Below are 12,500 nucleotides of genomic sequence, written 5' to 3'. Positions count from 1 at the left end.
TTCAGCTTGTGAAAGTTTTGCTTCGTACGCACGTTTTCGCTCAGAAATAATATTGTTTTGACGAACGGAGAGTGGTGACGTTGGTTCGACAGAAGTTGGTTTGACAGAAGGTGGTTCAACAGATGTTGGTTCGACAGGTGGTTCTACAGCAGGTGGCTCGACAGAAGGTGGTTCTACAGATGTTGGTTCGTCAGGTGGTTCTACAGCAGGTGGCTCGACAGAAGGTGGTTCTACAGCAGGTGGTTCGACAGATGTTGGTTCGACAGGTGGTTCTACAGCAGGTGGTTCGACAGAAGGTGGTTTGACAGAAGGTGGTTCAACAGATGTTGATTCGAAAGGTGGTTATACAGCAGGTGGTTCGACTGAAGGTGGTTCTACAGCAGGTGGTTTGACTGAAGTTGTTTCATCCGTAATTACTGACAGCAGATCGTCCTCACTTTGCAGACGATGAATTACATCATGTGGAAGAACAGAAGTTGTTAGACCTACTTTAGCATCTGATCCAAACAACGCAGCAAATGGTGACCTTTTAATGCCAGAGTGGTACCTAGAGTTTTTTTGAAACTGCACATATTTTAATCCAACTACCCAGTCTGTGGTTTGGTTATCACCCAACCAGGCTACCAACATATCTTTGATATCACAATTGGCACGTTCAACTGACCCCTGGCTCTGGGGATGTCTTGGTTTTCCAAGAACCATTACGAGATCAGGCCAAAGCAGCTTAAGTTCAGTTATAACACTAGCAGTAAACTCCGATCCATTGTCACTCTGTAAAATTTCTGGTGCGCCAAGTAAAAGTAAAAATATCCAAAAGCTGATAAGCAACCTCCGCAGCACGTTTTGATGTGAGAGGTCTCAAGACATAGAACTTTGTAAGGTGGTCTTGGTAAACCATTATCCATTTATAGTTGCCTTGCTTCATTGACTGCATGTCAACAAGGTCAACCTGTGACTTGGAACCAAAGTTCTTCGTCAGAATAGGTCAAACAACAGTCCCTTTAGTTGTTGGCCGTTTACGTTTACGCTGACATTCGATGCACAGTGATTTGTAAACTGATATGGCGTCATGCGTAATATTGGCATATTTTTGGGTTAATTCCTTCACCATCCTATCGCGACCTCCGTGGCCAGTTGCAATGTGAGCACGCTTAATAATATCGTACGTATCCTCCAATTTAGCAAAATAAATTGGCTCCTCATTGGCATTCCGTCTTCTAATCAACTTGAGAACATCACCACACTTAACCCATTCAACTCCGATGACAAGATGTCTTGTCATTTGGTCAAATAAAACAAAAAATCATAAAACACCAAAATGTTTGATCAAACACCAGAAAAATATGACGTCAGTCCTCGCTTTGCTGCGAGCGAAGCGAGGACTGACGTCATATTTTTCTGGTGTTTGATCAAACATTTTGGTGTTTTATGATTTTTTGTTTTATTTGACCAAATGACAAGACATCTTGTCATCGGAGTTTAATGGGTTAAGAACCTCATACCTCTTCAATAAAATAGTATTCGTGAGGAGTTTTTTTGGTAGACGTGTCAGTTGCTGTCAACTCTGCAATAATCTTATTGTGTTGCTCTTTCGGAAGCAGGACAGATTTCTTCAGTGCATATCTTTTCAATAACTCTTCCCGAAAAAAATGCTTCTAAATCACACTCAGTTGGATTTGCCGTGGTGTTGACACAAGCACAGATGGCGTGTAGCTAGCGATTGAAACGTTGTCTGGCCTTGGGGGTTCAGCGGGGGGTTGGGGGAAGGTAATTAGCGGGAGTCCTACGATGTTGACACTAGCAAAGATGTCGTGTGACTAGCGACTGAAACTTCGTCCGGTCTGTGACTGACAATTTTTACTTTTTATTGAGATAGTAACTGTATTACCGTTCATAATTAATTTTATTAGCTTGATTTTGGATGTTTTAAATATTAACTGTTTTGTGACTAGTTATATTTATGTAATAGATAAATGAGATAATTGTACCCATGTGTTTATTCGTTTTTTCCTTTGTTCTATCATTCTAAATATGATTCAAGGAATCTGTATAATAATAAGGTCCAAATTTCAGGGAATATGTATATACCCTGAAAATTTTAGGGAATATACATATTCCCCGAATGAATCAGACATTATACACATTCCCTGAAAATATCAGGGAATATATATATTCCCTGATTTTACAGATTCACTGTAACATATATATATATATATATGTGTGTGTGTGTGTGTGTGTGTGTGTGTGTGTGTGTGTGTGTGTGTGTGTGTGTGTGTGTGTGTGTGTGTGTGTGTGTGTGTGTGTGTGTGTGTGTGTGTGTGTGTGTGTGTGTGTGTGTGTGTGTGTGTGTGTGCGTGTGTGTGTGTGTGTGTGTGTGTGTGTGTGTGTGTGTGTGTGTGTGTGTGTGTGTGTGTGTGTGTGTGTGTGTGTGTGTGTGTGTGTGTGTGTGTGTTGAGACATTGTGACAAGTTGAAAAAGGTGGAAAAAAGAGTCACGGGTCTCGTTCCGAGTTTATTCCTAACCGGTTTCGCTTGTAGCTTCTTCAGAGGAATGTTGCTCTGAGATCAAAGCTGGCAGTGTACATATTGGACACCTCAGACAATATAACTAGTTGATTTCCGGTGTGTTAGTTTGAGTTACTTTTCACATCATGGTTTATTGGTTTAACATAAGTCATATCATGCTAATGAAACTATAAAATCCAACATTACGACACATTATAGAACAACACCTCACATATACTGTATCCACAGTCACACAATAATTTATTGTAAAATCCAACGGACCCCCACTAAGAGGGAACGCGGAGTCAATCCACTATGTATACTGCCAGCTTTAATCTCAGAGCAACATTCCTCTGAAGAAGCTACAAGCGAAACCGGTCAGGAGTAAACTCGGAACGAGACCCGTGACTTTTTTCCACCTTTTTCATATATATATATATATATATATATATATATATATATATATATATATATATATATATATGTATATATATATATACATACATACATATATATATATGTATATATATATATATATATATATATATATATATATATATATATGTATATAGGCATGTTTCGTTTACACAAGAGCATATGCTTACATATATCTATATACCTTCACATATTTCAAATTGCGATTTCATATGTATAAAATTATGCATGTATGCATAATGTACACAAAACTAAGCATATATATATATATATATATATATATATATATATATATATATATATATATATATACATATATATATATTTGTATATATATTTGCATATATACTTCTGTATATACAGATATGTATACATACATTTGTATATATACTTATGGATATACAGATATGTATACATACATTTGTACATATTTAGGTATGCATATAGACACACATATGCATACTTACATATATATACATAAAGTAGACCACAAACATATGATAACATATAAATATGCAATACTAGACGTTCTACATAATGTTGATATACATCTATAAATCCATAATTTGAGCGTTTTCATATGTATGATTAACTGTCCCATTACCCACCCTTTGCACGAGTGACCTTAGTTAAAGGGAAATAAAGGGTTGTCCCTTTATCCTCTTTCCCTCCTTTTACCGTCCCTTCTTTTCCCTTTCCTTGTTCCTTTTTTTTTCTTTTTTATCTTCCTCTACATTCCTCAAATCTTCATTTGAATCAATGGAAATCAATAAAAACAATATTGGAACGATTTTGTCCCTTTCTTTCCCTTCTCTTGTTCCCATTTTGGTCTTTTTCTGCATTTATCAAATCTTCTTCGGAATCCATAAATGTCAATGAAAACAATATTGGAACGATTTTAAGACTTCTTGATTTCTCGATGCACCATTTAGTTCCCTCTTAAAAGTACACTTCAATCATTAGTAATTTATTTTCTCGTATCTCTTTTGAAATAGTCTCCTTACATTCTTTGATTATATATATCACATGAGGTATATGTAATATATGCGATATTTGACATAATCTAGGTAATTTCGCCTTTGACATAGGGGCATTTGATAAAGTACATATTTGATATCAAATTACATTACAAAAACATTGTTTCATTGGTTCATTCGTTAGCTGCCTTTTCGTATCATTAAGAATTAAAAATACCAAGGTAATGTTTTCTAAGATGAGAACATAAAACAAAAGATTCTTATGATTAACTTACATTAAATTGATTCTTGTATAGGCACATCAACGCAAACAAAGGATATGTGCAGACATGAGTACACATGTGTGCGTTGGTGCGCGTGTACATGTGTCTGTGGACATAAATGTATACATTTAAGCTAGCATGTGTGTACATCCAAATTCTAAGATATACCAACGTACACACACACGCGCAAACACACACACGTACACATATACATACAAACGCATCCATACACATATACATACAAACATGCAAGTACACACACCTACACACAGATAAACACAAACGTTCCCCTTACAAAAGAAAGAAAAAAGACTAGCGATATCTATGTAGGTACAAAAGTATATGCCGACTGATAGAAATACATGAATGATGAATTGCACACACGCATACACACACACACACACACACACACACACACACACACACACACACACACACACACACACACACACACACACACACACACACACACACACACACACACACACACACACACACACACACACACACACACACACACACACACACACACACACACACACACACATCATAGTCCAAAACAATGTAATATTCATCGACATTTAAGACACTTTCTAGAAATTTGGCAAACACATGGACAAATGAGTAAAGCACATCTGCACACACATACACACTTAATCTAGCCAAACCAAATCTAACTTGATTTAGCCTAACCTAACCTAACTTGACCTGATCTTATCTAATCTAACCAAACCAAACCAAATCTAAAGAAGTTTTGAAATTAGAAAACAAACAAATGAATAAATAGATAAATAGATAAAAAGATAGATAAATAAGTAGAGAAAGATATATAATAGATGAATAAAGAAATAAGTAAATAGACTAATAAATAAATGAATAGATAAATAAATAGATAAATTAACAAATTAATAAAAAAAATAAAAAAAATAAGTAAATAGATAAATAACAAAAAAAATCATTGGATAAGTATATAAGTAGATAAATAGATCAATGAATAAGTAAATAAATATATATTTTTTTATATTCTGTTATAATTTGAAAAGGCATTTCTTCTGAAAACCGGAGATTTCCTAATCGGCAACCCCTCCTTTTGGGAGGAAAGATGTCGTCAGTGAGACAAGACTGATTCCAGAAACTCAAATGACTAAAATAGACTCCAAATAACCATCCCACTCCCACAAAGTGGGAAGTGAAAAACCCATGGTAGGACAACCCCTGTCAATTGCAACAAGCCGTTTATTTTATCATTATTATTATTATTATTTTTAGGTCGATGTCTGGGTCGCCTCCCCGCTTGACCAGGGCTGTCAGAAACCAATATAAGAAGCAGGCAGCGGGTCCCGGGAATCGAACTCACGACCACTAAAATAGACTCACAAGATTGAAAAATAGAAATATCTATATTATGATAAAGTAAGTCTTAGTGCATTATTTTTCAACAATTGAACTAAGATCAACACCATTTAGTCAATCAGACTAATTTTGAGGAACACATCAACTCAGAAATAAAATAAAAATAAAATAAAAAAAAATGAAATATGAAAATAGATAATATGATACATTGGTCATTAAGATCACGATAACATTATTTGACTAGAAAACTAGAAAGTATACTTATCATCATTTTCCATCACATCTATTATCCAGTTCAGAGATTGGGTGATGGAAGAAAAATGAAGATGGTCTAGGTCTCTAGGAATCTATTTGCTCTAACGTTGCGACCAACTTGGTCTTCTTCAGAGAGTGCTCTGAAAAAGATCATGTTGGTCGCTATGTTAAAGTAAATTATTTACCAAACCATCTTCCTTCTTCTACCACCATCCAATCTCTCATTTGTTTTTGCTTCTCTAAAGTATCCAATTAAGTGATGGCAACTTTTTCTCTATAATGCATCATGACAACGGATAAGTTCATATATTCGTATGTGACCTACATTTGAACAAAGTGATAATAAAACAAAATAATGATTAATAATAATCCAGACTTGAGAAACAAAAAATGTGAAAATTCTTATAAGAAATAAGATACCTTAACTGTGTTTATAATTGTTAGCCCTTACTGCAGTCTCCCTCTCTCTTTCTCTCTCTCTCTCTCTCTCTCTCTCTCTCTCTCTCTCTCTCTCTCTCTCTCTCTCTCTCTCTCTCTCTCTCTCTCTCTCTCTCTCTCTCTCTCTCTCTCTCTCTCTCTCTCTCTCTCTCTCTCTCTCTCTCTCTTTTCTCTCTCCGTAGAATAAAAATGAATTAGGATGAAGTATTATGAAAACACATTATTTCTCTCTGTCCTCTCTTTCTCTCTCTCTCTTTCTCTTTTCCACTCACTGATTTGTTTCAAGACGCTCCTATTACTGTTATTCTACCCATCAATTTCAAACCTTTTTCTACAGTTCACTGATCAATTTCAACCCGATCATTTTCCTCAACTTTCATGACGAGAACTATTCTCCATCCCAGTCACACTCAGACATCCACCTTATCTTCAACCTCAGCTCTTTCAACTATTCCACCACTATATCTCAACAATTCACACATCCCTCTGTCCCATCAAATTCAGTCGTCCTTATTCTTGTGTACTTAAGCTTATTTCCCAGCACGTTTGGTCCCTCATAAAGTGATTATCACACTGGGCTTCCATGGGCATCACAAGCGCCGACAGTTTAGTTCCTTTGAGTAAAAACGACTTCGATTACAATACTTTATTTGTCAAATTTCCTAAAGTTAAATTATCTTTCCGTTACATATAACAAAGCTGAATGATGAACTAAGAGATTATATGCCTATACGAATGTTAGACATACCGTTGAAATGTTCTCAGAGAGATCTAAATTTCTGTATGCGATGTTATATTGTAGTTATTCAAATAGAGGTTGGAGGTAGGATGTGGGAGGAAAAATAGCCCAGTGTTATAGCCACTTAAGGGTGGTTTTCCTATCTATATCAATAGAATTCTCACACGTTTTGGCATCCACATTCGCATCCGTCAAGATGCCTGACCAGGTTAACTTGGTGAGAGTGAGCTTCGATAACGTTGTTAAAAGTTTAGACAATTTAATCAAAATTATATTAACTATGCCGTTCTATTTTTCCCCATATATTGTCTCTAATTTTATTTCTATTTCTATCTTATTTAGTTTTTTTGTTCTATGTTGTTACATTCTGTATCGTTTTATCTAATTTCATATTATTCTATTTAACTTAACCTATTTTATCTTATACTATTCCATTTTATCTATTTTTTCATTCTATTTCATTTTGCATCCTTTCATTTCACTTTATCTTAATTTTGTTTAATTAATTAATGCATCTCAGCCAAGTTATTCTGGACAGAAACCGTTCTCCTTCTGAACATGTATCTATAGGACATTCTTCTTTTGTATTCCCATTGTAAGCCTGGAAGCTAAATACCTTCATATTTTCATTCACCTTATTTGTGTTAGATCAAATACCTCTCAGAAATCCTAAACTTAATTATGCAAGCTTAACCCTAAATTGACCTAAATCCTTTCCAAATCCTCTTTCACATTTCACACTAGAACAATCTGATTATTTTCTTTAATTCCCCCAAATAATATTGAATGTTCTAGAATGGCAATAGGATTGGTAAATGTTAAAAGTTATATCAACTAAGTTCTATCTTAGAATCTAATTTATTATTCTGGTGATTTCATCCTTTCATATCACAATACAATCGCCAAATTAAAAAAAAAATACACCGCATTGTGCTATTCAACTAAATTCAACACATTTACAGAAGTAGGATTTTTGGTTACTAACACAAAACTGATGAATACCACTTTCAACAAAGTCTAAAAACAACAATGATCAACTGTGAGTATTGTATGGGAAATCAATAGTCATATATATGTGAGTTGAATGTTGAAATTAACATTGGTAAGATAAACGGAATGCCCCACTATCGGAGAAAAGAAAGGGGTTCGAAGATACGTATATTGCGATCACTGTCTGTGATCCTCTTCAGCGTGGTTGTACAAAAGAGTTAGTGGACTTGTATATACTAGGAGGGGATAGATAAAGGGGACATGGGGAGATAGGCATGCTACTGTTTGATCCATTCGAATTCTGGTCACGATGACCCCAAGCTCAAATTGACCCTGAGCCAATCTGTGATCCTCTTCAGCGTGGTTGTACAAAAGAGTTAGTGGACTTGTATATACTAGGAGGGGATAGATAAAGGGGACATGGGGAGATAGGCATGCTACTGTTTGATCCATTCGAATTCTGGTCACGATGACCCCAAGCTCAAATTGACCCTGGGCCAAATATTTGCGAGACAGTTGGTAGCTCCAGGTCTGGACAGACAACTTGACGTAAAATACTATTAAGGGCCACACTAGTAGTGGCGTTGTGGGACCATTGTCCTTTAGATGTATAAAAATTAGGAAGTTGTTTGATCAGGGAGGACTCCATTTTTTTCCTTCTCTAGTTGCAAGGTGATTTCTAAATTCTATAAGCCATATTCCAGTCCAAGCGGTGATTTAATTCAGCAGTATGAAGAAATGCTGCTGAATTTCCTGGGCATACTTGATTGAGTTTTTGTACTCCCTGATCCTAGTAGAAAAGTCCCTTCCCATTTGGCCCCAATAAACTTTAGACCATTCTTGGCATGGAATCCTATAGACGCATGGACTGTTTAATCTTTAGACCTTTGGTAGGTATTTCCATTTTTATGATGTTAGGGTATAATACATAATCAGGGTATATGTATAATTACCCTAACATAATAAAAAAAAATTAAATATTCACCAAAGTTCTAAAGATATTAACAGTCCAGGCCAAGCGGGAGGGGACCCTCCCACTCGGATCAGGGAGCACAAAAACTAGGTTAAGTACGCCCATAAAAATTCAGTAGCATTCCTCCATACAGCTAAATTGAATCACCGTTTGGACTAGGATGAGGATTCTTTAATATACAAATAACATTACAAAAAAAAATTCTCCCTGACTAAAAGACTTTCTAATTTTGATATATCTAAAAGATAATGGTCCCCCAACGTCATTATTGTTGTGGCCGTTAATAGTATTGTGCATCAAAACTTGGAGCTACTACCTGCCGCGCAAATATTTGACCCGGGGTCAATTTGACCTTGGGGTCATCGTGACCTGGGCTCAAACGGACCACGCATTAGCATGCCTACCTCCCCATGTCCCATCTATCTATCCCCTCCTAGTATATACAAGTCCACTCACCCTTTTGTACAACCACGCTGAAGAGGATCACAGATAGTGATCGCAATATATACATCAAACCACTTTCTTTTCTACGATAGTGGGATATTCAGTTTGATCATATATATGTACAGTGTGTGTGTGTATGCGTGTGTAATTCACCATGGTCTTGGATCACGTGTTGGACTCGTGATCTACAACTATCATACCTCGCGGATGAGAGCTCAGAGCTCATGTATGACCAATTTATGAGCAATGCTGTGATCTGACACACATACACCCAACCCCCCGCCCACGAGAGTTGGAGTAACGGTTCGCAACGCAGCGATACTGAAATGATTTCAGCCCTAGGCGGGATTTGAACTCGGGACGCTGGGTTATCAGTCATGAACGCTATCCCTGCGCCTTCGAGCCGTGTGTGATTCACCACCATGGTCTTGGATCACGTGTTGGACTCGTGATCGACAGCTATTTCACTCCCGGAAGAGAGCTCAGAGCTCATATATGACCAATCTATGGGTAATACTGTGACTTTACATGCACACACACACCCAACTCTCCGCCCACGTGAGTGGAGTAGCGACTCGCCGCACAGCGATACTGAAATTATCTCAGCCCTGGGTGGGATTCGAACTCGGACCGCCGTAGTGGCAGCCGGGAACTCTACCAACTGTGCCGCAAGTTGTGTGTGTGTGTGTGTGTGTGTGTGTGTGTGTGTGTGTGTGTGTGTGTGTGTGTGTGTGTGTGTGTGTGTGTGTGTGTGTGTGTGTGTGTGTGTGTGTGTGTGTGTGTGTGTGTGTGTGTGTGTGTGTGTGTGTGTGTGTGTGTGTGTGTGTGTGTGTGTATTCACCTTGGTCTTTGGATCACGTGTTGGACCCGTGAACGACAGCTATTTCCCTCCCGGAAGAGAGGTCAGAGCTCGTATGACCGATCTATGGGTAATGCTGTGACCTTACACGCACACACACACCCAACTCCCCGCCCACGAGAGTTGGAGTAACGACTCGAAGGGCAGCGATACTAAAATTATTTCAGCCCTGGACAGGATTCGAACCCGGACCGCCGTAGTGACAGTCGGGGACTCTACCAACTGCGCTACCGAGTTTTGTGTGTGTGTGTGTGTGTGTGTGTGTGTGTGTGTGTGTGTGTGTGTGTGTGTGTGTGTGTGTGTGTGTGTGTGTGTGTGTGTGTGTGTGTGTGTGTGTGTGTGTGTGTGTGTGTGTGTGTGTGTGTGTGTGTGTGTGTGTGTGTTTCCTTGAGACATTTTCTAAAAATTGTTAAATATTCTAATTGTAAAATGAAACTTTTTAATGTCGGTCTGACATGTTTATCATCTGTGACACACTTAATTGTAATTCATGCTTGAAGAGGAGGTCTCACCGTTGATCATTCATACCTGCTGCCTATCTTACTTCACCCACTATCAGATGCTTATTCCTATCCTTTATTCAAATACTCTATTTTAGATTAATTTGCTCCCCCATCTGAATTGTGTATCTTGAAATCTAGATATATATATAAATGTGTTCAAGATAGACAAGTAGATTTCATGTCCTTATGCTAAATATATATTCAATATCAATGTAACAAGTAATCTAATGTATACGTTGGAGCACGATAGATAGTTTGTTGCGGAAAATGTCAACATTCTTTTTCTTTTTATATAAGATCAAAGACAGTTCTGCCTAGAGACCAAGAGTCTTCTTGGAACTGGATAAAGCCCCAGGTGACTGAAATCTTGGGACATTTTCCTGAACAAATACACCCACTCTGCAGCGTACTGAAAAAGGGTTCTAACATAAGCCTAGGTTGCTAATAAGGTAACATATCAGATACACATGTTTCGCCTGAGCTTACCTAATTCATATTAATAGACGAAGGAAAGGTCTTAGGTGCTATTTTTATCAGGCACAGTATAAATAAGTGAAAAAGAGGTGGTTTTGTCGGTCAATAGGAGGTTTGGTAATTTGGATCGTGGCAGTGGCTTCTAAACTGGAATTCGTTATGTTAGAAAATGGCTTTCTAGAGAAGAATAGAGATGATTGTTGTAGTTTTTCAGTAAATGATTCATAGCTAAGACTTTCATTACATTTCTCTTTCAATCGGCTATGGTACGACAGGTCTTGTCTACTTGTTTTGACATTTGAGCTAACTTTGTACAACATTACGATATCAAAAGAAACTGGTTTTTATCTAAAAATAATCCTATGACTGATCAAAAATATTTGTACGAAAGAATTTGGAAAGTTCTGATATAGCAGCTATCTCTGGGGACTAAAGTATTTGTTTTCTACAAAATAATAAGTTCATAAACTTTTCTTTAAGGAAGTTGTAAAACACGATATAATTAATCAAAATTCACGGTTCAACATAATCATGATAATGCTGTCCTTCTTGGGGATTCCACAGAAATGTGAATTATATTACATTCCTCCATCGTAGTAACTCATGAGTACGATTGTGTTAATCAAAATGAGATACAAAACAAAACATGTTGATAGAATCTTCATGGGTGATGTCGTCCCTAGAAGGAGAAGTTATATAGAGTGGAGAATTTACTCGCTAATGTATAATCTTTGGTCTGCATCGAAAAAATATATAGCAAGAACTTACTGTGACGATAGCAAAAATAAAAAGAAATATTTATCATATCAAACGAAAGCGATTGCAATAATTAGGTAGTAAAAACATTAATATTGACATCAATTATGATGATTGAATAATCCGTGCAAAAATACTAATTGTGATATTTGTAAAAGTATCTACTCATCTTGACAATTATGATAACCTTAGTGATAATAACATAATAACGTTTGACTTAACTTAGCTAAAAAAAACTGATCAATAAATGATTGTCTTCGGCACTGGGTTAGCTCCAATACAGCATACACACTTCTTCATAAACTCACATGAAACTCGCATCTCTAAGCATATATAAATCCCTGTATATTCCTATTCAAAATATAACCTACCAATATATTTGAACAAAATATTGAGAACACTTAAAATTACAATTATATCAATACATCTAACTTTGATATAAGCAATGTATATTTTTCACTATTCTAGATATACTCAAATCTACCATAAACCTACAACATCACAACTGTTTTCTTAACTTTTAACATTGACTTATGG

The sequence above is a fragment of the Oratosquilla oratoria genome, chromosome 1, assembly GCF_046742065.1.
Source record: "Oratosquilla oratoria isolate Oo_2021 chromosome 1, ASM4674206v1, whole genome shotgun sequence".
In the NCBI taxonomy this organism is placed as follows: domain Eukaryota; kingdom Metazoa; phylum Arthropoda; class Malacostraca; order Stomatopoda; family Squillidae; genus Oratosquilla; species Oratosquilla oratoria.
The sequence above is the reverse complement of the archived record's forward strand: the minus strand, read 5'-3'. Positions refer to the sequence as shown.